Source organism: Giraffa tippelskirchi, chromosome 2 (genome assembly GCF_054371585.1).
Source record: "Giraffa tippelskirchi isolate mGirTip1 chromosome 2, T2T-mGirTip1v1.2.pri, whole genome shotgun sequence".
In the NCBI taxonomy this organism is placed as follows: domain Eukaryota; kingdom Metazoa; phylum Chordata; class Mammalia; order Artiodactyla; family Giraffidae; genus Giraffa; species Giraffa tippelskirchi.
In genome coordinates this window covers 218,418,089-218,445,714 of record NC_137276.1, presented here as the reverse complement: position 1 = coordinate 218,445,714, position 27,626 = coordinate 218,418,089, and positions in this window count along the sequence as shown.

The window sequence follows — 27,626 nt, the reverse complement described above, 5'->3', positions numbered from 1 at the left end:
TCTCCCAGGAATCTTGATCCAGCTTGTGCTTCATCCAGCCCAGCGTTTCTCATGATGTACTCTGCATATAAATTAAATAAGCAGGGTGACATTATACAGCCTTGATGTACTCCTTTCCCTATTTGGAACCAGTCTCTTGTTCCATGTCTGCTTCTAACTGTTGCTTCTTGACCTGTATACAGATTTCTCAGGAGACAGGTAAGGTGGTCTGGTATTCCCATCTCTTTAAGAATTTTTCATATTTTGTTGTGGAAAATACTAGCCTATAGTAATCACTCAATAGATGTGGACAATGAACATAGATTCATGAATATTGTTAATGAATCACTTCTCGGTCAATCTCTGCTTAAAAAATTAGAGTATCCAGGGATTGAATAAACCAAGTGAAGTCTGTTTTGCCATGCCTCATTCATAGATGCATCCAAAGTTTCCTCGCACAAGTAAATTTCACAAAAATTAAAAGGTAGTATCACTGTGTTTTTATTTGAAAAAAACTACTAGCAATTAGGAGAAAATATGGAAAAATGACTTGTGAAGGAAGATATTTCAAAAGTTCTTTGTAAGTTAATTAGAAACTTAATGATGCTGTCAAAATTTATTTTGCATGATTCAAGATGAAACCTCTGAAAAGAGGGAAATATCTGATAAATTATCCTATCAACTGCTGTACATAAGCCTGTTATTTCAGGCAAGATAATTGCATGGTAAACAGCATTAGCTATTCATTAGTTGTAGCCATTCTAACTGATTCTTTCTCAGCTGAGCAGATTTAATTTAGTGACAAGAAAAATACTGCAAATCAGCTCTGTGATATAAAGTATGTAAATATAGGAATAAATCAGTAGGAAATAATTCTTACACACATGAAGATAGCCGATGTTTAAAGAATAAAATTCTCACAACTGGTTGTCATGATACTATATTAGATAGTTGTTAATATCTGTAAGTACTAATATTTACAACCAATAGAGTATTTTGGTAAGTGCAATCAGTGTATATGAATATGTTAGATGTTATAAGGAATCACTGGAAAATTAATTAAATATGATCATGTTTGTTCATCATAGTCAAAATAGGTTTATTTTTGTCTCATTGAAACCAAGATTTCTTATTCATTCCTGCCTACTTGTATTGTTTATAGGAAAAACTGATTGAGTTTTCCATGGACATGTAAATTTTATCATTTTCTCTCTTAATGTGCTTCGTTGCTCAGTACTTTCCAACATTTTTTTTGGACTTCCCTGGTGGCTCAGACGGTAAAAGCCACAATGCGGGAGACCCGGGTTCAGTCCCTGGGTTGGGAATATCCCCTGGCGAAGGATTATAGTGGGACACGACTGAGTGACTTTGCTTTCTTTCTTTCCAACACTTTGCAATCCCATGGACTGTAGCCCACCAGGGCCCCCTGTCTATGGGATTCTCCAGGCAAGAATACTGGAGTGGGTTGCCATGCCCTTCTCCAGGGAATCTTCCCGACTCAGGTATCGAACCTGGGTCTGCATTGCAGGTGGGTTATTTACCGACTGAGCCACCAGAGAAACCCCACTCTCTTAATAGGGATGTGGATTTACTTTTTTTCTTTTTTTCTTCAAATTTCAAGCCAAAACATAAATTTTTATTGGAAATAACAGAATTTTTTTTCTTTCCCCTAATTGTCAAATTTCCCTTTTTAATGACTTGGTTTATTATTTGTCTTTAGTTTTGCCTTTGAAATCTTGCTTAAAGTAAAATTCTCTAAAAAAACCACTTTATGCAGATAGTTATTTCTGTAAATTTCTCCTTCCTAGTAAATATTTTTCTGCTGATTCAGAAAACTGAATGCCACAGTAAAAAACAGGTCATTTATATGGAAAAAAATACCTAATGAATGGACAATGTATTTGAAGTTTTGCACTTTAATCTTTTCATCTTTTCAAAACACATGTAAACTGAGCTGTTTTCAAAAGAATGATGTTATTGAATATGGACAGCCCATCAGATAATCTTGGACATTTCAACGTCACCTCAGGGAAAGTTTTTAAAGTAGATCCACCGGTAGATAGAGGATAAAAAATGTCTTGATCAACTTGGAGAAGGAAAACCTAAGGGTATATATGATGATTGTCATAACTCAGCATTTGTGATATCCTTGAAAATTTCCCAGGTGGCAGAATTCGCATGCCAAAGCAGGAGACACAAGAGATGCAGGTTCAATCCCTGGGGCAGAAAGATCCCCCGGAGGAGGAAATGGCACTCCACTCTAGTATTCTTGCAGGGAAATCCTAAGGGCAAAGGAGCCTGGTGGGCTACAGTCCATAATGTTGCTCAGTCAGACAAGACTGAGTGACTGAACACATATATAGAAAATAATCTTCAATTATCTGTTTTGTTACAAAGAAAGAGTGAAGTGAACTTAAAAGAGAAAATTTGTGATTTCTTTCTTGCATAATCTTAACACTCATATATTTTAAAAAAATTTTTTATCAGTCTTTTCCTAAAATATCTATCTATCATCTATATTCTGTAACAGCTATAAACAGAGCAAGCAGCAGGTGTTGCTGTTGTTCAATCACTCAGTTGTGTCTGATTCTTTGTGACCCCATGAACTGCAGCACACCAGGCTTCCCTGTCCTTCACCATCTCCAGGAGCTTGCTCAAATTTATGCCCATTGAGTCAGTGATGCCATCCAAACATCTCATCCTCTGTCATCCTCTGTGATAGTGAGAATCACAGGAGACATTTAGGTGCCAGATCTAGAATTGATGTTCAACACTTCTGTCCATATTCTACAGACAATCTATTTAATCCCTTAGCCCCAAGGTAACACCAAAATAAGCAGGGAAATGGTACTTTCCTTTGAGTCCAGAAAATGGAAATAGTATCTATATCTAAATTACATAAATGTTTTTAAAGTTATGCTTAATAATTTGAATATTTATTTATCTGGTACTTATTAAGTATATTCTATGCCAAGACTTATGGTATGTTCTATGGATAAAGTATCGATAAAACTCAGCTTCTACACTTATATAATACACACATTAAGGTAATTTTGCTCTATGCTCAGCTGTCATTTGAATGTTATTTTATACCATTGCTTATCGAACTAGGATCATTCAAGGTAGACAGTCAATGAACACTAATCTGACTGAACATTATTAATCTAATCATTTGTAGATTTATTTTTCTTTCAAAGGTTTTACATATTTCTTCCATGTAGATGTCATATGTAATATTAATTTTGACACAATTGTTTGTGTTTAAAGAATTATAACTACAAAACAAGGTAGGTATAGAAATAGGAAAGAAAAAATAAATTAAGACCCATAACAACAAAAGAACTTGAATGAAATGAATTATTTACATGAAAATGCTTTTATATCTATGGTATAATAAACAGTATATACATGTTTGGTTTTTGTCCCCAACTCCTGTCACAGAATTCCTAAAATCTTTGTCATTTCCTGGTTGGTGGGGGTGTCTTTTGTCACATAAAATTTCAGGAAAGGCTTTAATGAGCCCTTTCATTGTTGTTGTTGTTGTTGTTGTTCAGTCACTAAGTCATGTCCAACTCTTCCCGCTCCATGGACTGCAGCATGCCAGGCTTCCCTCTTCTTCACTATCTCCAGAAGTTTGGCCATATTCATGTCCATTGAGTCGGTGATGCCATCCAACCATCTCATCCTCTGTCAGCCCCTTCTCCTCCTGCCCTCAATCTTTCCCAGCATCAGGGTCTTTCCCAATGAGTCGGCTCTTTGCATCATGTGGCCAAAGTATTGGAGCTTCAGCATCAGTCCTTCCGATGAATATTCAGTTGAGTTCCTTTAGTATTGCCAGGTTTGATCTTGTGGTGGTAAATTGTTTGAACCTTGTTCCAAGAAAATGGGATGGGCAGGGCAATGAAATGGTAAATCACTCTGTTTGACAAACTTAAATGGATCATCCTTGAAAGGAGATTGCTTAAGGCAAAGAAATGTTTAATTTCCCTCTGCTGCTGCCAAGACAGGAGTTAGAGGAGTTTCTGAGCCTTGAGAAGACAAGAGATTGGAAAAGAGATGCAATGCAAGGTGGGGAGTGGGTGGCTGAGGGAAGAGAGGCTGAGGACACAACTTTCTGTGGGAGATGCATCTGGGAATTCAGAGATACACAATATTTAGTGATGAATTTTTGACTTCTGTGTTATTTTTTATTGTCTTCAATAACATCAGTTAAGGAAAAAAAAATAAAAACAAAACCCCAAAACAACTCTTATTGGTCCTAATATTAGTGCTACTTTGTCATATGAATGAGAAATTAGGAAAAAGAAGCCACTAGGAAAAGCAGAGATAAATTTGCTTTATTCACATTAGAAAATATAGTTGATCATTTTAAAATCATTTTTCCTGTAGCTTTTGCTATAAGTTTCAATAAATAAAAACAGCTTGACAACAATGCTAATGACATAGTAAAACTTATGTGATATAAAGTATCATTCTTTTTTCCCTTTCACAGTTTATATTTTATAAAGTTGTTCAGGGAAACCCTGACTAAAACCACCTACCTGGTCAGGCACCAGAGTAACCATTTCCATGAGTTATTTTATGATGGGAGATTCTGTTAAGAACACAGAACTAACAAATTACCACCAACTGGGAGAATTCAAGAAAGGTCAAAAGGAGACACCACATGGCCTACCAATCTCCCAGAATCCTCCTCTCTGGAATCCATCTTGGCAGAGCAATGCGTGCACCACCAGGATGGACCCTGAGTCACAATGATTGGCCAGAGACAACCTGGAAACTCATTTTATCACCGTAAAACCTGAGACTGCCAGCCACGTGGCAGAGCAGTCCTCTTGGTTTCCCTAACCCTCCTGCTCTTCACCTAGGCACCCCTTTCCAATAAAATCTCTTGCTTTCTCAGCACATGTGTCTGCTTGGGAACATTCACTTCCCAGTGTTAGACAAGAGCCCACTCTCAGGCCCTGGAGCATGGGTTCCCTTTCTTGCAACAAAGTAGCGGTCTATAACGTTGATTTGATAAGAGCCTGCCTTGATATATTTTAGTAATAATCTGTTAAATTGTCTTCTTATGTAAATAATATTGTTACCAAACCAGACTTGAGTCTATTCACCAGCATGCAGTTAAGCCAATCTACTGACACCCACTGTACTGAAGGAAAGTGCAGAGTTTACTGCAGGAGCCAAGTAAGGAATGCAGGCAGCTAATACTCAGAAAAACATAACTTCCAGATGTCTTTTAGGGAAAAGTTTTTTAAAGACAGGGTGAGGGAGAGGGTTGTGGGCTGTATGGTCATCTTACAGACATTATTTTGATCACTTGACAGTGGGATAATCAGGGATCAATATCATCAGTCTTCGGGTTCCAACCAGACTGAAGTTTACATGCTTGTGGCCATAATGATGTGAATTTCTTCTCCTTACTGGGGATTTCAGTACCTGTAAAACAGTTCAAAGCATATGGCTCAGAATATTATCTATAGCCCTTGAAGGGGAATTAAAGGTCCTGGACTTTGTTTTATGGCTAAACTATTATGTCTCTGCCTGACTGTTTTCCTTTGTTTCTGCACTTTCTCACTTCTCTGATTAAATTTATTTTTGCAACTCAGGGATGGCCCAAGAGTCTAAAATTTTTCAAGGAACCGAAAGCAGGCAGAAGACATGGGGGTGGTCTATTCTGGGAAGGCCCCATAGGGTCCTGCTGAGTTACCACCAGTGATTTACTTTTCTCATACATGTATAACTTATAAGATTAGAACAAGAATACCATCTTTAAGAAATTTCTATAAAAAATGAGAAATAATTTAACCCTTGCTAAGTGTAAATTCCTTAGGAGAGCTGTGAATTGTTTTGGAATAATCCAGGGTGCTTCAGACAATAAAGAATCTGCCTGCAATGCAAGAGACCTGGGTTTGATCCCTGGGTCAGGAAGATCCCCTGGAGAAGGGAATGGTTACCCACTCCAGCATTTTTGCCTGGAGAATTCCATGGACAGAGGAGCCTGGTGGGCCACAGCCCATGGGGCCCAAAAGAGTTGAACACAACTGAGTAATACTTTCAGTAACCTGCTCACAGAGGATGTTAACTTAGAACAAGGTGGAATTGATAGGGTTGGAAATAAGTAGAATTGAGTGAATCTTAGGAGATAAAATCTGAAGGACATGAATATGAATCAGTTCATTTCAGTTACTCAGTTGTGTCTGACTCTTTGTGACCCCATAGACTGCAACACGCCAGGCCTCCCTGTCCATCATCAGCTCCCAGAATTTACTCAAACCCATGTCCATTGAGTCAGTGATGCTGTCCAACTACCTCATCCTCTGTCGTCCCCTTCTCCTCCTACCTTTAGTCTTTCCCAGCATCAGGGTCTTTTCCAGCGAGTAGTCTCTTCGCCTCAGGTGGCCAAAGTATTGGAGCTTCAGCATTAGTCCTTCCAATGAATATTCAGGACTGATTTCCTTTAGGATGGACTGGTTGGATCTCCTTGCAGTCCAAGGGACTCTCAAGAGCCTTCTCCAACACCACAGTTGAAAAGCATCAATTCTTCGGGGCTCAGCTTTCTTTATAGTCCAACTCTCACATCCATACATGACTACTGGTAAAACCATAGCTTTGACTAGATGCACCTTTGTTGGTGAAGTAATGTCTCTGCTTTTTAATATGCTGTCTAGGTTGGTCATAGTTTTTCTTCCAAGAAGCAAGCATCTTTTAATTTCATGGCTGCAGTCACCATCTGCAGCGATTTTGGAACCCAAGAAAACAATGTCTCTCACTGTTTCCACTGTTTCCCCATCTATTTGCCATGAAGTGATGGGACCAGATGCCATGATCTTATATTCATGAATATGAATATTGATGGATAAAAAATTTCTGGCTTCAGTATCTGAGTAGGTGATGTTTCAAATTCTTGTGATTAGAAATAAGCAATAAAAAGGTACTCAGTTTAACAACTTGTAGTCTTTTTACATTCTCTAAAACTTGAATTAAAAAAATAAGCTCTAATCTATCAAAAATATTTTTAAGGAAAAGATTTTCTACTCTCTCAGAAATGTAAGAAAAATAATAAAAATTTCTATGCCATGTAATTTAAATTACATTTTTAATTTTGTTGATAAAATTCAGATATGTAATTGTTTAGATATTGACTTTGTGTGTGTATGTATGCATCTATATATACAAACAAAAGATATTATGACTCACCCTTTATAACTGTCTTAAAAGTCATCTGTTTTATTTTGCTTCATGTTACATATTTTCATTATCAATACACTAGGCTTCTTGTGCCAGGCTAAGAATTTGATGAGTGAACAAGCAAGTATCTTGAGGGAACTAAAGCACTCTAGTGTAATGGGAAAAAATTGTAGAACAGTAAGGGCCTGACTAGTTTGGAAAATGTACAGTATTGTTGGTTTCAAGCATTCAGGAAACTGATATAGAGAACCCCCTGCTGTCCTTCTGCACATTGGATTTAATTTGAATTCATAATGCCACCTGCTACCAGTGCTTTTCTATGAATTGTAATGACTTAGAGCATTTAGCAGAGTTTGATAAATTAGGGATAAACAGAGAGCTATATGGTTAAAATCTTTTGGTAATTTTTATTATTGAAAAAAAATAGTCTATAGCCATGCAATCAGAAAAATGCATATATATTTGCATAAGGACCTAATAACCAAATTTTATGAATGGAAAAATATACATTTCAATTCTCCCTCACTACTCCTTAATATCAAGAATGGAGAAAGACAAGAAATTAATTTCTTGATTATTATCATTGAAGTTTTTAAACATAGCACTATAAAATTGTTCCTTCTGGAATTAAATGATGAAATATATGCACATAACAATTGAGTTAGGAAAGTTAGAATTAGGACAATTGGATTTTCATATTTTGGTTTTGTTTTGGCATTAATGTGTTTTAACTATAAAGGTATTTCAAGTAAACAGTGCTGATTAAATAGATTATCAGCTAATTAGTGCACGTAAAGTGGGGTCTTATGATTTTGTTGTCACTTAGCAATGATACAAAACATCTCTCCATATGTTTCCAAGTGAACAATGTGATGACAACTCTTTAATTAACTTAGGACTTGACTGCGTCATCCATCTAACGCTTGTTGTGGCTTTTACACTAATGTAGTTGCTTATATGCTGATGCTTGTTAGCTTGGCATTTTCCAGCTATGTTGACAGGAGGAAATTAAAAATAAATTTTCTAAAGGTTAGTTAATTACAGATAATAAATTTTATTATGCAAATGTGGAAATGGTTTAATTTCTCAACAGCTCATACTGAGTTAGTAAATTAAAGCTTACCTCTTATTTTCAGTGTTAAATTACCAAAGAGACAAAGGAATTAAAGGTCCTTGACTTTGTTTTCAGGGACCTTTAATTCCTTTGTCTCTTTGCCTGGGAAACCCCATGGACGGAGGAACCTGGTAGGCTACAGCCCATGGGGTCGCGAAGAGTCAGACACGACTGAGCGACTTCACTTTCACTTTTCACTTTCATGCACTGGAGAAGGAAATGGCAACCCACTCCAATATTCTTGCCTGGAAAATCCCAGGGATGAAGGAGCCTGGTGGGCTGCCGTCTATGGGGTCGCACAGAGTCGGACACGACTAAAGCGACTTAGCGGCAGCAGACTTTGTTTTATAACTAAACTATTATTATTTTGTCTCTGCCTGACTGTTTTCCTTTGTTTCTGCATTTTCTCACTTCTCTGAATTTATTTTTTGGAGCTCAAGGTTACTCAAGTAACTCAAGTTTACTCAATTATAAGAAATTTTAAGTTTCTAAGAGTTTTTGATCTTTTCCCTTGGAAGGAATCTAGGGATCCAACTTTAACCTTTTGAGGTCCATTTTAGAGCTTTGAGTCAATGATAAAGTATAGTTTACCCTGAAATTGATCTTCCAATGTTTAAGTCAGAACTCAGGAGTAAATTTTACATATCAGACAAACATTTGTTTTGTTTTGTTTTCTTTTTACTAAATCATTCAGCCCATAAAATTTATTTTTATATGCAAAGTGCAGTTTAGTATAATTAGTTTTATTTTATCTTATAGTAACAAGAATATGAATGCCATTTGACACCTCCATCTGTGATGATTTTTGCCTGTCCCTCAACATACCACCTCCGTTTACTTGATGACACCTGCTCAACCTTCAGAGATCAGCTCCAATGTCAATCATGTTTCTTATATAGTCTTTCTTACATTTCTTTCATAGCCCTTTTCATGGATTGCAACACATATACTTCTTTTGTAATGTTTGTTATCCTGCTGAGCTGTAAGCTCCAGAAAGAGAAAAATCATTCTATTTTTTAGTTCACTTTTTATCTCTAGCATCTTTCACACTGCTAAGCACATGATAGATGCTCAAATGATTTTCATTTAATAAATAGAAATATAAATGGATACATCACATATGGTGCATATAAATTGGAGAGTGGATAGTACAATAAAGATATTTGTAATAGCTGGTTTTGTTAAGTAGGAAGTAAGGCATAAGCAACCTGTGTTGGCCTAGTTGAAAAAGATTCAAGCTGATCTCTAAACTCCTCCTCAGATACTTCCCAATGTGGTCTGGGAGAGTTCAAAAATATGCTACAAAATAACCACAGAAACTTTTCCAACTCCAGCACATTCACCCTAGGCTCACAGTGGATACAAACTAACCACAGGGGATTCTCCAACTCTGGCCAAGTACCCTTGATGCATGGCTGTGTCCTCAAGTGACCTTAGGCAGCAGGGAGCCTATTAAGGGTTCATAAATATTCTATACATGCATACATCTGATTATAACAGACTGAATTATGGGAAAGACATGAATAATAGAGCTTGTTGTTATGTAACTTGCAAATGTCAATCAAAACTGTCAGACCATACCCTCCTAGAGGAATATGAAAAATTCGTTGAAAACACCCATACCTAATCATTCCAGCTCCAGTGCCTCTCTTGACTTTGCCCACCTCTCCCTTGAGGTATTCTTTCTGTTTGTCATTTGATAAACTTGTTTTTGCCATGGTTAAGACCTCAGATTCTCTTTGTGTCCTTACCAAGAGCCAAGGCCCATGAGGAAGTGTTCTCTTTGACTCTCCCTATTTGGTTATAGTTTGAAGAGGTATCAGGTTTTTTTATGACCATGTTTCCAACAAAATGAGATGAAAACTAAAAGCACACTAAAATAAAAATAAAATTGAACAGCGATTTGTCTCATCAACTTGCAGGGCTACCAAGGCCAATAAAGTCAAGGTATGTGGTCTTTTAGTCATCAGCCTAGACAAACAGAGCTTGGATTAAAGAGAGCAATGGGTGGTTATTTCAATGAACCTACTTCATACCAAAGAGGCAAAGCCCTATACTGGGTACTGTGAAGATAGTTTCCATTAATTTGCAAAGGTAAACATTGGGACAGCATTATAAGCAACCTTGCATACCTCCATTTCAACATCATTTCTGTGTAACCATTATATCTCTACTATTAGAATAACCTAACACACTAATGAGATTTTTTTTTTTGAGATTTGTTTATTTATTTTAATTTTTGGCTGTGATGGGTCTTCATATCTGTTCATAGACTTTCTTTAGTTGTGGTGAGCTAGTGGGGGCTAATGTTCATTGTCTTGTGTGGACTTCTCCTCTCAGTGGCTTCTCTTGTCGTGGAGAATGGGCTCTAGGTGTACAGGCTTCAATAGTTGCAGCACATGGGCTCAGCAGTTGCAGTGCAAGGACTTAGTTGCTCCACAGAATGTAGGATCTTCCTGGACCAGGGATGGAACTGGTGTCCTCTGCATTGCAAGGCAGATTCTTAACCACTGGACCACTAGGGAAGCCCTGATAGGATTTTTAAATGCGGAAGTTTTTATGGAAAGCCTTACTTGAAAATAACCCAAAATATAGTATAGCTAAGATACACTCTTTTTGAAGTAATTACAGCACACTTAATTACATACATGCACATATTATTACACTTATCCAGTTAATTCTAACTTCTGTGATAATTTTATAAGGACTCAAATTAAGCTCCTTTTTAGACCACCAAACTCATCTCACTTAGGCGTTTGACAACTAAATATAAGTAAGACTTGTCTGATTTTTTGGCTTGTCTTGGTTTTTCTAAATCAAATGTATTTCATATTGTTATCACGTAGCGTTTCCTTTTCATATTGTTATTAACCTTTCTTAGTTAGTTCTTATGGGAAGCGTGTGAATGTGTGCTAAGTAGCTTCAGTTGTGTCCGATTCTTTGAGACCCTATGGACAGTAGCCTGCTATGGTCCTCTTGTTCATGGGATTCTCCAGGCAAGAATACTGGAGTGGGTTGCCATGCCCTCTTCCAGGGGATCTTCCCCACCTAGGGATTGAACCTGCATCTCTTATTCCTCCTGCATTGGCGGGCGGGTTCTTTACCACTAGCGCCACCTGAAAAGCCCTCTTATGGATAGGACTGAGACCAGTTCCCATATTCGGGGAAGGAACATGGTTGGAACCTTTATTTTGTTGCTTGGGACAAAAAGATTCACAAAAAAGAACTAGCTCTTGACTGCCTTCTCTTTATGTTTCATGATTTCTTCTTCTTTATTTTCCCCTTCATTTTTCTCATCTTTTTTCTTTCTTTTCTGTTATAGCCACCCTTTTTCCACCCTCCAAATTCCCGTTTTAATAAGGGTTTGTTTATTTTGAGGAAAAATGTTCCCCAAAATAACCCAGAGTATCAACTTTAGAAAACAAATCTTCAGAGTATTAAACTAATTATTTCTCTAGAAGATGCATTTGATTTGCCAACTCTCTTTCACAGCAATACAGTGTTATGTTTGTGCTGAACAGCCCCATATAGCACTCCTAGGTGGGATTTAACACACATACCTCTAACTCAAAGCTGCTCTCAAGTGCTAATGAGATTGCCTTTGTAGTTAGGTGGACATCACCTAAGATTTGGTTTCAATGTCAAGACTGATGACATCATACACTAAGGGGGATGGAAAAGATTTTTTTAAATTTACATACTGAGGCTGTATGTGGAGAACCGGGTTGGATTTTTATGGTGGTTAAGGGGTGAAGCAGGAGTGAGTCTGCCCAGAGCAAAAACTTGTGTAGTTTGCACCTCCTGCTGTCACCAAGGAGGGTGCACCCAGGATTTCTTATTAATGTGTTCATATGTGGGACAGAGGGAGAGCAAGCACCAAAAAAATGGAGTCACTCTTGTTCCATCCTTGCCTCCCTACTCTTTTTCTCCCTTCCTTCCTTTACCCCTCCCTTCCTTCCTTCCCTCCCTCTCTCCCTTCCTTCCTTCTTTGTATGTACCCTATAATTTTCCTTTTATCTGCCATCCTTTTTATATCCTTTTTCATTTTAATTTTTTTGCTTTCATTCCAATTTAGAATTGCCACGTATCTCTGAAGACAGCCAATGAATTGGTAGAGAGAGTACAGCCTTTTTCCTAATATTCTGAACAAGACAGGTCATCCCAGGCAGCAGCACTGTTATCTCATGCCTTCTGTTTCCCAGAAATTGGACTTAGTAGGCTTTTTCTCTTCTGAGCATCTTCAGTAGAGTTTCAATGGATGTACCACATGCAGAAAGAAACAGTCATTTCATTAGCTTGATCACACTACCACCATCTGCTCTGAATTATTGAGCCCTACAGCACACTATAATAGTCACATGTTGAAAATTTTATGATAAACCAAATATAAAAAATTCACAATAGTTTGGGCTTCCCCATAGTCTAAAGCAAATATATGCCTTGTATTAAGAAAAAAAAAAAGAAATTCTAATTAATAGGATTTAAGTGATTATATAAACTGTTCACAAAATACTAGTTTCTTTATCAAATGCTAGAGTTTTTCTTAGGGCTTATAATCTTAGTGCTATTTCTATATCTTGTGATTTTAATCATGAATTTATAGATAAATTAATAATCATATTTGAGCTACACTTTAAAAAAGAGCTAGCTTCATTTTTATGTATCCATGGAATTCACTTTCGTCATCACAAGGTAGACTTTAATATTTAATAAAGCGTATAACTGAGTAATGAGGCTATAATTTCAAGTTTATGACTGATTCTTCAGAGTCAGTAATTTAGTTGTAAGGACTGAGAGATGAAAAGACTTTTCCTATTTGCACGTGTTTCCAAGTGGAGATGACTTGATGACATTCTCTTTCTCTCAGGCTGTTAACAGCTTTTGTATCTCCCCGCTGCTTCTGGTTCCTGTCTTTAATCAACCCCTGTCTCCATGATGATTTTTCTCAGATAAATCTCTCACTCCTCTTACTCCTTTGAATTAGCCTTATGTTTTTCAGCACTCAAATGATATGTTCTTAAATTTTTACATACACTTTGTTTTTGGATGCATCAGTCATTAACTGGTGCATATTTCATATACTTCTTTCAGCGCTGCTACTGTTTTTCCAATATATTCAGATGTTTTCATAAGAAACTTTTTAGGTACTGCTGCTATTTGTATCAGGGCTTCCCTGGTGGCTCAGATGGTAAAGGATCCACCTGCAATGCAGGAGATTCAGATTCAATCCTTAGGTTGGGAAGAGACCCTGGTGAAGGGAATGGCTATGTAATGACTCTAACCTGGTTATTTGTGGGTAGAGAGGGAAGTTGAAGATGAATAAATTCTATCTGTTGAACCATAGTATAGGTGCTTTTCTTCAAGGCAAGAATACTAGAGCAGATTGCCATTTCGTTCTCTAGGGGATCTTCCCCACCCAGGGATTGAACCTGCATCTCTTTGCATCTCCTGCATTGTCAGGCTGGTTCTTTACCAGCTGAGCCACCAGAGAAGCCCAAGTCACTTTAAAACATCTCGTAACTAATAAGTGGTAGAGCAGAGAAAAATTTAAACAAGGATTGCAATTGTTGTTGTTGCTGTTCAGTCGCTAAGTTGTGTCCAACTCTTTGTGACCCTATAGAATGAAGCATACCAGACTTCCCTGTCCTCCAGTATCTCATAGAGTTAGTTCAGATTCATGTCCACTGAGTCAGTGATACTACCTAACTGTCTCATCCTCTGCCACCCTCTTTTCCTTTTGCCTTCAGTCTTTCCTAGCATCAGGGTCTTTCCCAGTGAGTTGGCTCTTCTCATCAGGTGGCCAAATTATTGGAGCTTCAGCTTCAGCATCGGTCCTTCTAATGAACATTCAGGGTTGACCTCCTTCAGGATGGACTGGTTTGATCTCCCTGCAGTCCAAGGGATTCTCAAGAGTTTCTCCAGCACCACAATTCAAAGGCATCAACTTCCTGGCACCTAGGGATTTTTATGGTCCAACTCTCACATCCGTTTATGACTACGGGAAAAACCATAACTTTGATTATACGGACCTTTGTCGACGGAGCCCAAAAAGTGGTATAGAGCCCCATTTCAGTTCCTTGGTGTCGAATTTTGGCTTGCTACTCACAGACCACCGTCCTTTTGCCTTCAGTTTCCCGTCTGGTGCATGGTGGCGGCCATAGAGTTTTCCTCTGAATTTTCTCTAGGTCTATCTTGAGAGCAGTGTGTGTGTCAGGAAAATGAACTCAGTCCCGCATGAATCTCCGCCCCCTGCTTTTTTTTTCTTCTGAATTTTTGTTCAGAAAGTTCGAAAAACAAACAAAAAATAACGATTCAGTCAGTTCTTTAATCCTGCTTCAACAGACGGAGAAGGCAATGGCACCCCACTCCAGTGCTCTTGCCTGGAGAATCCCATGGACGGAGGAGCCGGGTAGGCTGCAGTCCATGGGGTCGCTAAGAGTCGGACACGACTGAGCGATTTCACTTCACTTCACTTGTCGACAAAGTAATGTCTTTGCTCTTCAATATGCTGTCTAGGTTTCTCATGAGGAAAGTGAAAAAGCTGGCTTGAAATCAACATTGAAAGGCCTAAGATCATGTCATCAGGTCCCATGACTTCCTGGCAGGTAGAGAGGGAAAGGGTGAAAACAGTTATAGATTTTTTTTCTTGGGCTGCAGAACCAGTGCAGATGGTGAATGCAGCCATGAAATTAAAAGACACTTGCTTCTTGGAAGGGAAGCTATGACAAATGAGAGATATTTGATTCCAAAAATACCTGATTCTTTTGTCCAACCATATTCAGATCATGGCTATGTCCACAAATATTATAGTTCTTTCCATTATTTTTTGTAGTCACTATAGAGATTAAAATATGTGCTCTTATCCCATCTTTAATACTGTGAGTGAGTGAGAGAAAGTAGCTCAGTCGTGTCTGACTTTTGCGACCCCATGGACTATATGGAATTCTCCAGGCCAGAATACTGGAGTGGGTAGCCTTTCCCTTCTCTGGGAATTTCATATTGTGGTTGTCATATATTATATTTATACATGTTATAAAATCTGGGAAAAAATAATATATTTGCTGTTTTAAAGCAATATCTTTACAAAAAAAGACAAAAAGGATAATTAAAAGATTAAAACATTTGCTTACTGTTTCCAACAATCTATTTACTCCTATAGCTACATCTGGTATGATTTCACCTGGTTTCATCTGATGTTATCCTTCAGGTTGAATCCACTTATAATGAGTTTCTTATAATGAAGGTCCACCAGCAACATATTCTTTGCTTTTGCTTATCTGTAAATGTATTTATTTTGCCTTAATTTTTGAAATTTAATTTCTTAAATACAGAATTGTAAGCTGTCATCTTTGTGTCAGAATTTTAAAGATGTCACTCTATTGTCTTCTTGATTCCATGGTTACGGATGAGAAGTCATCATTTTTTAAAATCTTGTTTCCTAAATATATCATATCTTATTCTTGGGCTGCATTTAAGATTTTTCCTATGGAATTCCCTGGTGGCCTAGTGGTTAGGATTCCAGACTTTCACTGCCATTACCCAGGTTCAATCTCTATTGAGTTTTCGATTTTAATCACAAAGTTGGGTCTGAAACTTTCCATCCCATGGCTATAGCTCACTAGATTCCTCTGTCCATGTGATTTCCCAGGCAAACTGGAGTGGGTTGTCATTTCCTTCTCCAGGGGATCTTTTCAACCCAGGGATTGAACCCAGGTCTCCTGCATTACAGGTGGTCTCTTGGATTGCAGGCTGATTGTTTACTGACCGAACTACCAGGGAAATCCCCAGTCTCTATTGGGAACTGAGATCCTGCAAGCTGCATGACCAAAATTAATTTTTTTCCTTAGGTTTAATTTTGAGCAGTTTGACCATAATGTGTGCCCATATGTTTTATGTTTGTGCTTCTCTCATTCGGGCATTTATTGAGTTTTTTAATTCACCACATTTGGGATATATATGGCATTAATTCTTATAATAGTTTTGTTATTGCATTCTGTTTATCTTCCCTTACTGGAGCTCGAATTGCACATATATTAGGCCATTAGACATTTTTTCCTGGATCATCAAGATTCTATTTTTTAAAACATATTTTCTCTCTGTTCTTCAGGTTGGATAATTTCAGTTTATCTATTCTCAAGATCACTAGATTTTTTCTTTCAACTCTAATTTGCTATTAAGACAATGCAGTAAATGTTTTAATTTGGACAGTTTAATTTCCCTTTCTAGAATTCTCCCTTAATTCTGCTTAGTTATCGTCATTCATTATCAGCTAACTTTCTCTCAAGTCCTTGAACATAATTGCAATATTGATGTCTATTAAACACCGCTGGTTCAGCAGGTAAAGGACCCGCCTGCTAATACAGGAGACACAGGAGACGTGGGTTTGATCCCTGGGTCAGGAAGATCTCCTGGAGTATGGCAAGCAACCCACTCCAATATTCTTGCCTGGAGAGTCCCTATGGACAAAGGAGCCTGGTGGGCTACAGTCCATGGGGTCACAGAGTCGGACATGACTGAGCACATTGCCCATGGCACTGGGTCATATCAAGATTAGATTCTATTGACAAGTTTTTTTTTTGTTTCAACTCTGCCCCTATTTTTCACAGATTTGATAGGTTTTACTGCATACTGGATGTTGGGGATGTTGTATTGTAGAGATTCTAGATATTTTTTTATTACACCAAAGAACATTGTTTCATTTTGTTTTTTTAATTGTCCTTGAGAGCAGTTAACTTAGCTGGACTCAGAGTATAAAACACCCTTCCTGTCAAGTGAGAAGGAGTTTAACTTTCTGTTCAGTTCCTCTTCTACCATCTGTTGTTTTGACACAGCTGTTGAGAATGTCCTCAGGGATCAGTCAAAAGTTTGGTAGAGTTTAAGTGCAGGATTTGAAGCATGACTCTTGTGATTCCCTGCCTTCTATGTTGCTTTCTCTAACTTTCAGTTGCTCTGGCTCTCTTGATGTCTGTCCTCTGATCCTTCAGAAAAATAATGTGACAGGTTTGTACTTTGATTTTACTTGTCTTACTCCATTCAACATGGAGAATGGCTTCAGACAAAAAAACAAAAAACAAAAACCATAAATCTTACTGGTACTGTTTCTTTCTTTCAGGGTTCAACTCTTCTCTAATTTCTGCTTGCTATTGGTCACTCTACCTTAGCTTCACATAGTTGACTTACATATCTTCTCCAGAATAATGAATGTTATTTGTGTTAAGGTTGATTCAATACAGGCCATTCTGTCATACTTGAAAGAATCCTCCCACCACATTTATTTACTTGTTTGAGATGTATGTTTATATATGTAAAGTATTTTAGTTTCCTGGTGAAATTTTCCCAACTCATTGTTAAAGGCCCTTTTAATCTGTTTTTTTTTTGTTCAGTTGCTAAGTTTTGCCTGACTCTTTGCAACTCCATGGACTGCCACACGCCAGGCTTCTCTGTCCTTCCCCATCTCCCAGTGTTTGCTCAAACTCACGGCCGTTGAGTCGGTGATGCCATCCAACCATGTCATTCTCTGTCATACCCTTCTCCTCCTGCCTTCCATCTTTCCCATCATCGAGGGGATGAGTCAGCTTCTTTCCAACGAGTCAGCTCTTCATATCAGGTGGCCAAATTATTGGAGCTTCAGCACCAGTCCTTCCAATGAATATTCAGGGTTGATTTCCTTTAGGATTGACTGGTTTGATCTCCTTGCTGTCCAAGGGACACTCAAGAGTCTTCTCCAACACCGCAGTTTGAAAGCATCAATTCTTCAGTGCTCAGCCTTCTTTATGGTGCAACTCTGACATCTGAACATGATTATTGGAAAAATCATAGCTTTGACTATACAAATCTTTGTCAGCAAGGTAATGTCTCTGCTTTTCAATATGCTATGTTCATCACAGCTTTTTTTCCAAGGAGCAGGTGTATTTTAATTTCATGGCTGCAGTCACCATCCACAGTGATTTTGGAGTCCAAGGAAACAGCTAAATGTACTTTATATATAATCTTCTTAATTTCATTTTGACACTATTTAATCTTTCAGTCTTTTCTATCCACTAGGACTTTATTAATGACAAGGTTATTTTTGTCCATCCATTTTTAGTATGTGGTGCAATGCAGACTTATATACTAAAACTACTGCCTTTATCCCCAATAGGTGTTAGTTACCAATTCAATTATTTTTAATAGACTTTAATTTTGGGACAGTTTTAGAATTTATAGAAAAAAAAATGAGCTGATAGTAGTTTTCAAATACCCACACCCAGTTTTCTCTATTACTAGCAGCAGCAGCTTACATTATTATGATATATTAGTTACAATTATTGAATCATTATTATTAACTGAAATTCATAATTTATTCAAAATTCCTTAGTCCTTTCCTGATTTTTCTTTTCCATTTTACCGTTCCATGACCATCCAGGAAACAGTCATTCAAATAACCACATTACATTAAACTGTAAGTCTCTTTAGGCTCCTCTTGGTTGTGGCAGTTCCTCAGACTTTCCTTATTTTTGATGATCTCACCAGCTTTAAGAAATACTATTCAAGTGTTTTGTAAAATACTCCTCAATTGGAATTTGTCTGGCATTATTCTCACGATTAGTTTGGGATAGATTTTGAGAGAAAGACCACATAGTTAAAGTGCTATTTCTATCACCTCATATCAAGGATTCTTACTATCAACATGATTTATCATTATTGATGGTAACCTTGATCATCTGGATGAAGTAGTGTTTGTCAGGTTGCTTTACTGTCAAGTTACTTGCACATCCTATATTGTGTTTTGAAAAGGCATATTTATATGCAGCTCACTCTTACAGGATGGGAAATTATGATCCCTCTTGTCGACAGCAGAATATATACATAAATTATTTGGAATTTTTGATGGTTCATTTTATGTGCTACTTTTGCTAGGATATCATGTCCAGCTCTTTGGTCAGACACTAGTTTATGCACTGTTGTGAGAGTATTTTGTAGATGTCATTGGTATTTACAATCAGTTGACTTTAAGCAAATTACCCTTCACAATGGGAGTAGGCCTAACCCAATTAGTTGAAGACCTTAAACCAAAGGTTTCTCAGAATATAAGAAATTCTGCTTCAGTACTCTAACGTAAAACTTCTGCTGAGTTTACAGTCTTCTGTTATGTCTTATAGATTTTGGACTTGCCATTCCCTGTTATTGCATTAGCCAATTTCTTAAAGATCAATCTATCTATCTATGTTTACATCTCTCTATCTATCATCATCTGTTTATCTCCTATTTGTTCAATTTCTTTGGAGGTATTTAATTCTTCTGCCTAAAAGGTTTGCCTTTTCTCTTGAATTTATTTATTTAATCACTTACTTATATTAGTATGGCCTCATGGATATTTATTTTATACTTTGGATTACTATTCTGGTACTTCTTTATTGTTTTGTTCCTTAATTTTTTTAGTTTTGCCCATTAGGAACTCCTTTAATTGTGTCTGTGTCTTTTTTATGTACCCCATGAACGCAGGTTTTTATTTTGAGCAGGTCTGTATTTTCTGTCATTACAAGATGCTCCAACTCATGTTTTATATTTCTTGCCTCATTTCAAATTTCTGCAGCATCAGTTTGGAAATAGATCCTTTTCCTACACTACTCTCCATTCTAGGAATCAGAGTTATAAAAAGTATATAATGTTAGAAACCACCTAGTCCAGTGACTTTCAAAGATTAAGATTCATATTAATTATGTTCAGACTTTATAAAAATTTATATTCATTGGTTCTGGGAGCATGAGATTCTTTACTTTTAGGAATCTTCATGATAGTGTAAATGTTAGTCCTTTGAGTCACAAGGATGTGGTCAACATTTCTCACCTTATACCAGAGAAAATAAAGTTTCATAAATTCTTCCTCAATTTGTCCCAAATAGAATCTCTCACAATAGGCTATTCAAAGTCATAAAAATCTGAAGCAATGATATTAACTTATGTGCAACTTTGGTTCCATTTCTCAAAGTTGGGAATGTACAGAGAATCTTAACTAGGTTATTTGTTATATTTGTTTCCTAAGTTTATATGGGAGATATTCTAATAATACATAATTTTTATATACATAATACATAGTCCTAATAATACATAATACATAATAGGAGACATCAAAATTAATACATAATTTGATTTAAGTAAATCTTTTTAAAAAATTTGATGTAAAGCTTTTTTATTATACAAATATTCAGTCAAAATCTGTAATAGTTAGCAGTTATCTAAGAAATCCGAGAAACTGTGATAAAAATTCTTTATATAGAATAATGATGTTCCATACAATCTCTCATTAGTCTAATGTTGTTTTCCACATTGATCGATTACATTTGGCTCTATATGGGAAAGATAACAGAGGGGAAGCATATGTAGGGGCTGAAATATTCAGTGCTTATTGCAAATGCAGCAGATAAGGTTACAGCTGTTCTGAATAAAGAAGGTTGATATGATATATTCTTCTGAGAAGAATTTTGTAAAGGAAGGGTTATGCAAATATTCAAGAGGAAACAAAGTTTGAGGAATCCTCAAATCAGTTGAATTACATCACATACTTCATCATCATAGAGCAGATGAAAAAGAGTAATCTACTTACTTCCAAACTATCATCATATTTTTCATCAAAAGTTCCATCACAGTGGAAAGACTGGATTACGTTCTGTGTTTATTGACATATGGGATAATATAAGTATAATGAAAGAACTAAATGAACCTGTGTCTGGTTTATTGCTCATAAAACTCACATTAAATGGTCATCAACAATGGATGGGCAAATGTAGATGTTCTTTATTAAACCTCTCCTAAGATAATAGTGGCTTTATTTGTGAAGTTATTACTTCCCCACTTCTTTATACCTATCTAAGGATTTTATGTTCTTGAATACTGACAATTGAATCTAATAGTGGCTTTTTGAATATTGCTTCAAAAACCAAAAACTGTCTAATTTCCCTGGGCTCAAAATAATGTATAATTCTCAGTAAGGATTATACTTCAATAAGTTAAAGAGAGGAAAATATGCTCTGCTACAGCTGACATGAATTTTAGTATATATATATATATATATATATATATATATAAAGGAATTTTAGTATATATATTTGTATATGAATTTTAGTGTATATACATATATGTGAGTTTGTGTGTGTATAACAGTGACTCACAGAATAAAGATAGATTTTATATGGCAACAATAGAAATCACTTAGACATATATTCTACATTTTTTCATTCTGATATTTTTCAATAGTTATTTATCTATAAGTCTTTGCTTGTTCTGTTTCACTGGAATGTTTGATTTCATATAGCTTCTCATAGACAGATCTTTCCTACAGGTATAAGATATGTGTGCATGTGTATGTGCATGATATAAATGAATGTGTATTTACTTAAATACTCATACATGAGGAACTATATGTCAACATTGCATTTCTTATTCAAAATGTTGATATTCTCAATGAGTTACTCCTGGTTACGCCCATGAAGCAAATCTTATTTAAATGCCAATATCATAATTTCAGGATGCTACCCCGGTCCATTTTTTATTCTCTCTAATTCATTACAACTTTGTGAGCATTAAATAATATCAAATGTTTATATGGACACTGACTAATCTGCCATGTGCTACTCAAACTGTCTTACACACTTACACTCATTCAAACCTAAATAGGCCCCGGTACCATCCTCATTTGACAGATGAGAAAATGTACATACAATAGGCTTAGTATCTCATCCCAGGAAAGACTGAGATTGAAAACCCTATAATCTGTCTCTTATCAAATAAATTAGTAAAATTTATTTTGTGTGTTTGACATCAAGGACTTTCCAACAAATACTGCTTTTCCTCTGCACTTGTTCTCAATTTCTTTTTTATTCCTTTTCATCCTTAAAATATTTTTTTCTTATTTAATGTTGGCAAAGAGAACAGAAAGAAAAAGCCTCAGTAGCACACTTTAATATGCAAGTTATATAGCCTTGGTATCAATGTTAAGATTACCAATGGTAAAAATCAAAATTCCATTTTTTGTTCTTTATGGCACTGCCAAAAAAGGACTTTGAACTGTGTTATGGCCCTTTCTCTACATTATTCTGGTTCCTTTTTAGTTAATCCAATTTTACAGTTAAACTTTTTAAAATTAACCAAATGTTTTTTGATAGAATGACTGAAAAATTCTCACTATGTTCTTAAATGTTTTGTCATGTTTTCTGACAGCATAAATGTTTTAGCCTAAAAATAGTCTAATTTTTTTCATATTAAAATAAAAGCTAAACTGAGGGTTTAAAAAAGCTGTACGGTTATAATGAACATTCAAGTATGAATTTTGGTTACTCTTATATTCTTATGACAAAGAAGAAATTGAACATCCCAAATACCAAATTTAATTATTTAGGTCTACTTATTACTATAATTCATAATTATCAGATAATATATAATGGAATAAAATGGCAATTTAATATTTTCAGAATGACAGTCAGCTACAGCATACAAAGTGAAGTGTATTTTATAAGGTTGCAGGGTCTTCTTAAATAAATAGACCTACTACACTAATAAAATGTTGGCAAAATGAAATTATTTACTTGATAGATTTCTGATGTAATTTGCTAAATTGTCCTGACACATTTGAAAACTTGAGGCTCGGAGATTTGTAAGAGTTAATGAAATGAGTGATGATCTGAGGTATTTAAAATTTCTTCTTATTCAGTAAGAACTCTCCAGTATAAATCTTTGTGGAGATGGTTTATGCTCTAAAGCAAGAACAAGTTTTTGATTCTCAAAATCTCATTCAAAAAATGAAAACTTTATGACTTGTATCCCAAATGGTCACATATTCATAAATTAACCAAGTCAAATGCTTGGATAAGAAGTTCTTGATTGAACAGATGGCTTTGGATCAGAAATGGAAGAGAAAATGATTTTCAGTCCTATGCTTTTATTTTTATAAGTGCCAATATTCTGAACATTTGAAATATCTCTTAGCAGATGGCGACTTTGAAATTTCCTTACCACATCCTGAGAGTGATACATCTCTATTGTTACTAAAAGTATATAAAGACAATGATGCTATTTCCTAAAATAAGTCATAATGAATTGAAAATGCTCTTTTATTATTATTTATCATTAGATAGAAAATGAATAATTTTTAAAATTATATCTGCCAGAACTTTTAGGAGATCAAAGAAGAAGAATTCATACTAAGAACCAAGAATTCTGCAGTTAATTTGTTTCCCATCATGGAATCACAACATTGAATCATTTCCTATATTTATTATAAAATAAGACTTGATCATAATATCTATTAAGTTGACAATGGACAATCCAACCCATGTTATTTCTTGACCCACAAAACTTAGACATAATATGCAATATTTTTTAGTGTAATATGTTGTAATAAATATGTATATTTATCAATGTAATATATTATATCTAAATTTGAGGGTCAAGAAATAACAATGGGTTGGACTATCCATTGTCAGCTTAATAGTTATTACGATCAAGTCTTCTAAGGTCTTCTGTAAGAAGTAGAAGCAGGGAACTGTGTTTTCTAGATCCCTGTCTCTCTTTTCATCGTCCAAAGAATAGTACTTTCATGAGATTTTACAGATAAAGGAAAAGGATAAAGTTTTATTTTCAGGGGTCCATTGAAGATATACACTGGACCAATGTAAAAGTTTAAGATGCCTCCAGCTGAGCTTTTTGAGAATCATGTTCACTGTGTTGATAACCAAAGTACTTGGATGGGAATGGTCCAGAGGTTCTTAAGTGGCTTTGGAGTGACCATGTAAGACCCACTTGTTTACATGCTTAACCGAAGATCTTCATATGTTGTTTTCTAGATTTTTTTTCCCCAGACTTTCCGTCATATAAACATCTAATTGTTTGTAGTAATATGACTAAAAGACATAGACTGGCTTCTGTTTTTCTAACTAAATTTGTACTTAAATAAGCAGTGAAAATTTGTATCTGAAATAAAGAGAGCAACATAAAAAAACAGTTAAAATGTTAAATCTTGGAAAATAGAAAAGAGGCGTAAGATTGAATCTTAATATCCATATTTATCAATATTATCCTAAATGCACACACAAGGCTTCCAGGGCAGAGAAGACTATTATTTACACCCAGCAAACAAGCATGTGCCTTCCAGGTGTCTCAATTTCTTAACCCTGGGGTGCAGCAATGAGATCCAGATGTTTTCCAACATATGCTGGTTTGTACTGTAGGTGAAGAACCTAGGACAAAATAACCTGAGTACTTTGATTCTTGGGGAGCAGGTTTTTACTCTAACTCTTTGGAATGTATATACATCTCTCTCGGGGAAAGATGAGATCATTGTCTCTAACTTTACAGTATCTTCATAGGATACCTCCACACTTACAAGTCTCAGCTCCCCGAGCCCTCAGATAAATTTCTCTGGAATTATCTCACTGGCGAAATCAGTCATCTTCCCAAATTTATCTGTCTTTCAGATGTGTGTAAAATATAATCAGGAAGCTTCAACTATGCAAAATACACATTTTCTCTACTACCCCATAGGCAATGATTGTGTTTTACAATTATGTATCATATGAATGTTTAAATTTTTGTGCATATGCTGTTGTAATTAGCATCTGCATTATTATTTACCAGTTTTTAAAAAGAACAGATGATCTTGGACCCTTAGAAGACTTTTTTGCTGGTTAATTATTTACTGCCATAACAAGAGCGGAACTGCAGCAGCAAGAGCCATACCTGATTATTGCATAATATTTGCATACAGAAAAGAGAAGCCTTAAAGGTTCACATATTTTGTTGAGGGATCCACATGCCTCGTGTGTGAGATAATTAAATTATCATGAAATCAAAGTTTACCTATGAAGCTAACATCCAAATTTTAGTCTTCAAAAAACTATTAGTTTTGTACTTTGCTTTTTTATATCGATTTTTTCATTATTTTCTAAATAAGCACTTTGGAAATTATTTATTTATTTATCTGTGGCTATGCTGGGTCCTCTTTGCTGCATGGGCTTTCTTCCAGGTGCGGAAAGAGGGGCCACTCTCTACTTGTGTGTGCAAGGGCCTCTCACTGCGCTGCCTTTGCTTGTGGAACACAGGCTCTAGGGCACGTGGACATCAGCAGTTGCAGCTTTCAGGCTCTAGAGCACATATTCAATACTCGGGCTTAGTTGCTCCATGGTCTGTAGGATCTTCCCAGACCCAGAGTGAACCCTTGTCACCTGCACTGGCATGTGGATTCTTTACCACTGAGCCACCAGAGAAGCCCAATATTTTCATTTTTAGAAGGAAATACTGCTATTAAGTGTAATAGTGATAACAGGCCCCATCCCATATCCCAGAAACATAGGTACTAACACAGCTATTAATGTTTTATACTGAAGATGATAGATTCTGCTTCAATTATTCAGGGAAAAACAAGCCACCTCAACAAATTAAAACTGAAACATTGCCAGTGCACAAGCTCTAGAATCTGTGGGTTACTTGCATACAGCTTAGGTTGTAATTTCTAGGAATATGTTTGATTTTTTTTTTTCATTATTCAATGGTAGTATATTTTATTCCCACTGACAGCAAAAATAATTGCTTTGAACATAAAAAAGTAATTGTGTGAGAAATTTAACATGACTCTATGGTAGTGCCTCTGTAGTTTCTGTGTTTGCTGTTGCATATCTGAATTTGAAAAAAAGCAGATCTATTCCTGGAACTTGAAAAATGAGATTGTGGTTAAGGGCACCATGACATATTCCGGTAGAACATGTGTCTTTTTTTCCTATTCTTTTTAGTTTGAAATGCTTTGAGAGTTTGCTTTATAGCCACCTGCTATTTGTGTCTCTTTAGAAAAATGGACTGCAATGTCAATAGTTTTGTTTTTGAAAAGCAAATGATCACTTTCTCCAGGAAGACTGATAAATTCATACCCCATCTAGGTTCCAGCATTTGTATCCCAGCTTTCTTCACATCTCTGCTATTTGCCTTTCACTTTTAGCTTCGTCTATATTTCAGTCCCTAACATGAACTTTAATTGAGATAGAGCTAATTAGATTGAACACAGTACTCCAAAATTCAGTAATAAGCCAAACATCTCATATTTCCATGTGACTATATGAATTCCTATTGATGGGAACTCTCTTTCCCAGTGCCTCTTGGATAGTTCCAACATTAAGACTCAGGCCCTAATACATCTTCTAGAAGCCATTCTATTTATCCTCAGACTTGCTTTAGTTGCTTATCACTCCCTCCTCTCTGTCCATCTCTCTCACTAGTTAATAACGTTATGCTACAATAATTTAAAAATCTAAAAGCAGATGATGGAGTATTTGACAACAAGCAGTGTTGTATTCTTCTTCACATCTCTTTCTAACATTTAAGAAAGTACAGGCAAAAGTAGGATTTAAAGGATGTTTGCTAAACGACTGGATGAATCATTGCTAAAATACCATAAAGATTAGTAAGTGAGAACAGAGGTTTGGTAACTATGAGTATCATCTGGACGTCAGAAATTCCTCCTCAATGTAGTCATGTCAGAACACATGTCAGGGCATGGCAAAGCTTGGGAGAAGTTGATTAGAAATCACCTCACTATGTTTACTCTAGTTTAGTGCTCTTTTAGTTAATCAGAATTTTTAGATATATTCCCACACACTGAATTTCAGTACCCAGTTAAGATTTTACTCCTTTGCTCTCTCGCTATAATAGAAATATATACCACTGATGCAACTATGCTTAAAGCAAGGTTTAAAGAAGTAGACAAAATAAGAAAAAAAGTTCTTAAAGTTTTCTGGACTTAAAAAAAAAAGAAAACAAACCTATGGGATCATCTATAAGTGAAACCTAATGTATATTGGAGTGAATTTTTAAAGTTAATATATATCCTACAAACACATTGCACCTCCCCCATCCATGCTATACAGTTTGATTTCACTTATATGAAGTACCTAGAATAGATAAATTTATAGTCAGAAAGTACATTGGTAGATGCCAGGGGTCAGCCTCAAGGGTGGGGAGGGAATGGGGTAAGGGAATGGAGAGATGGTGTTTAATGCATTCAGAGTTTCAGTTTAGGAAGGTGAAAAATTCAAGAGACAGATAATGATAAGAGTTGCATAACAATGTGAATACTGAACTGTACAGTTCAGATGAGTTCAGTTCAGTCACTCAGTCGTGTCCAACTCTTTGCGACCCCATGGACTGCAGCATGCTAGGTTTCCCTGTCCATCACCAACTCCCGGAGCTTGTTCAAACTCATGTCCATCGAGTCGGTGATGCCATCCAACCATCTCATCCTCGGTCGTCCCCTTCTCTTCCTGCCTTCAATCTTTCCCAGCGTCAAGGTCTTTTCAAAGGAGTCAGTTCTTCGCATCAGA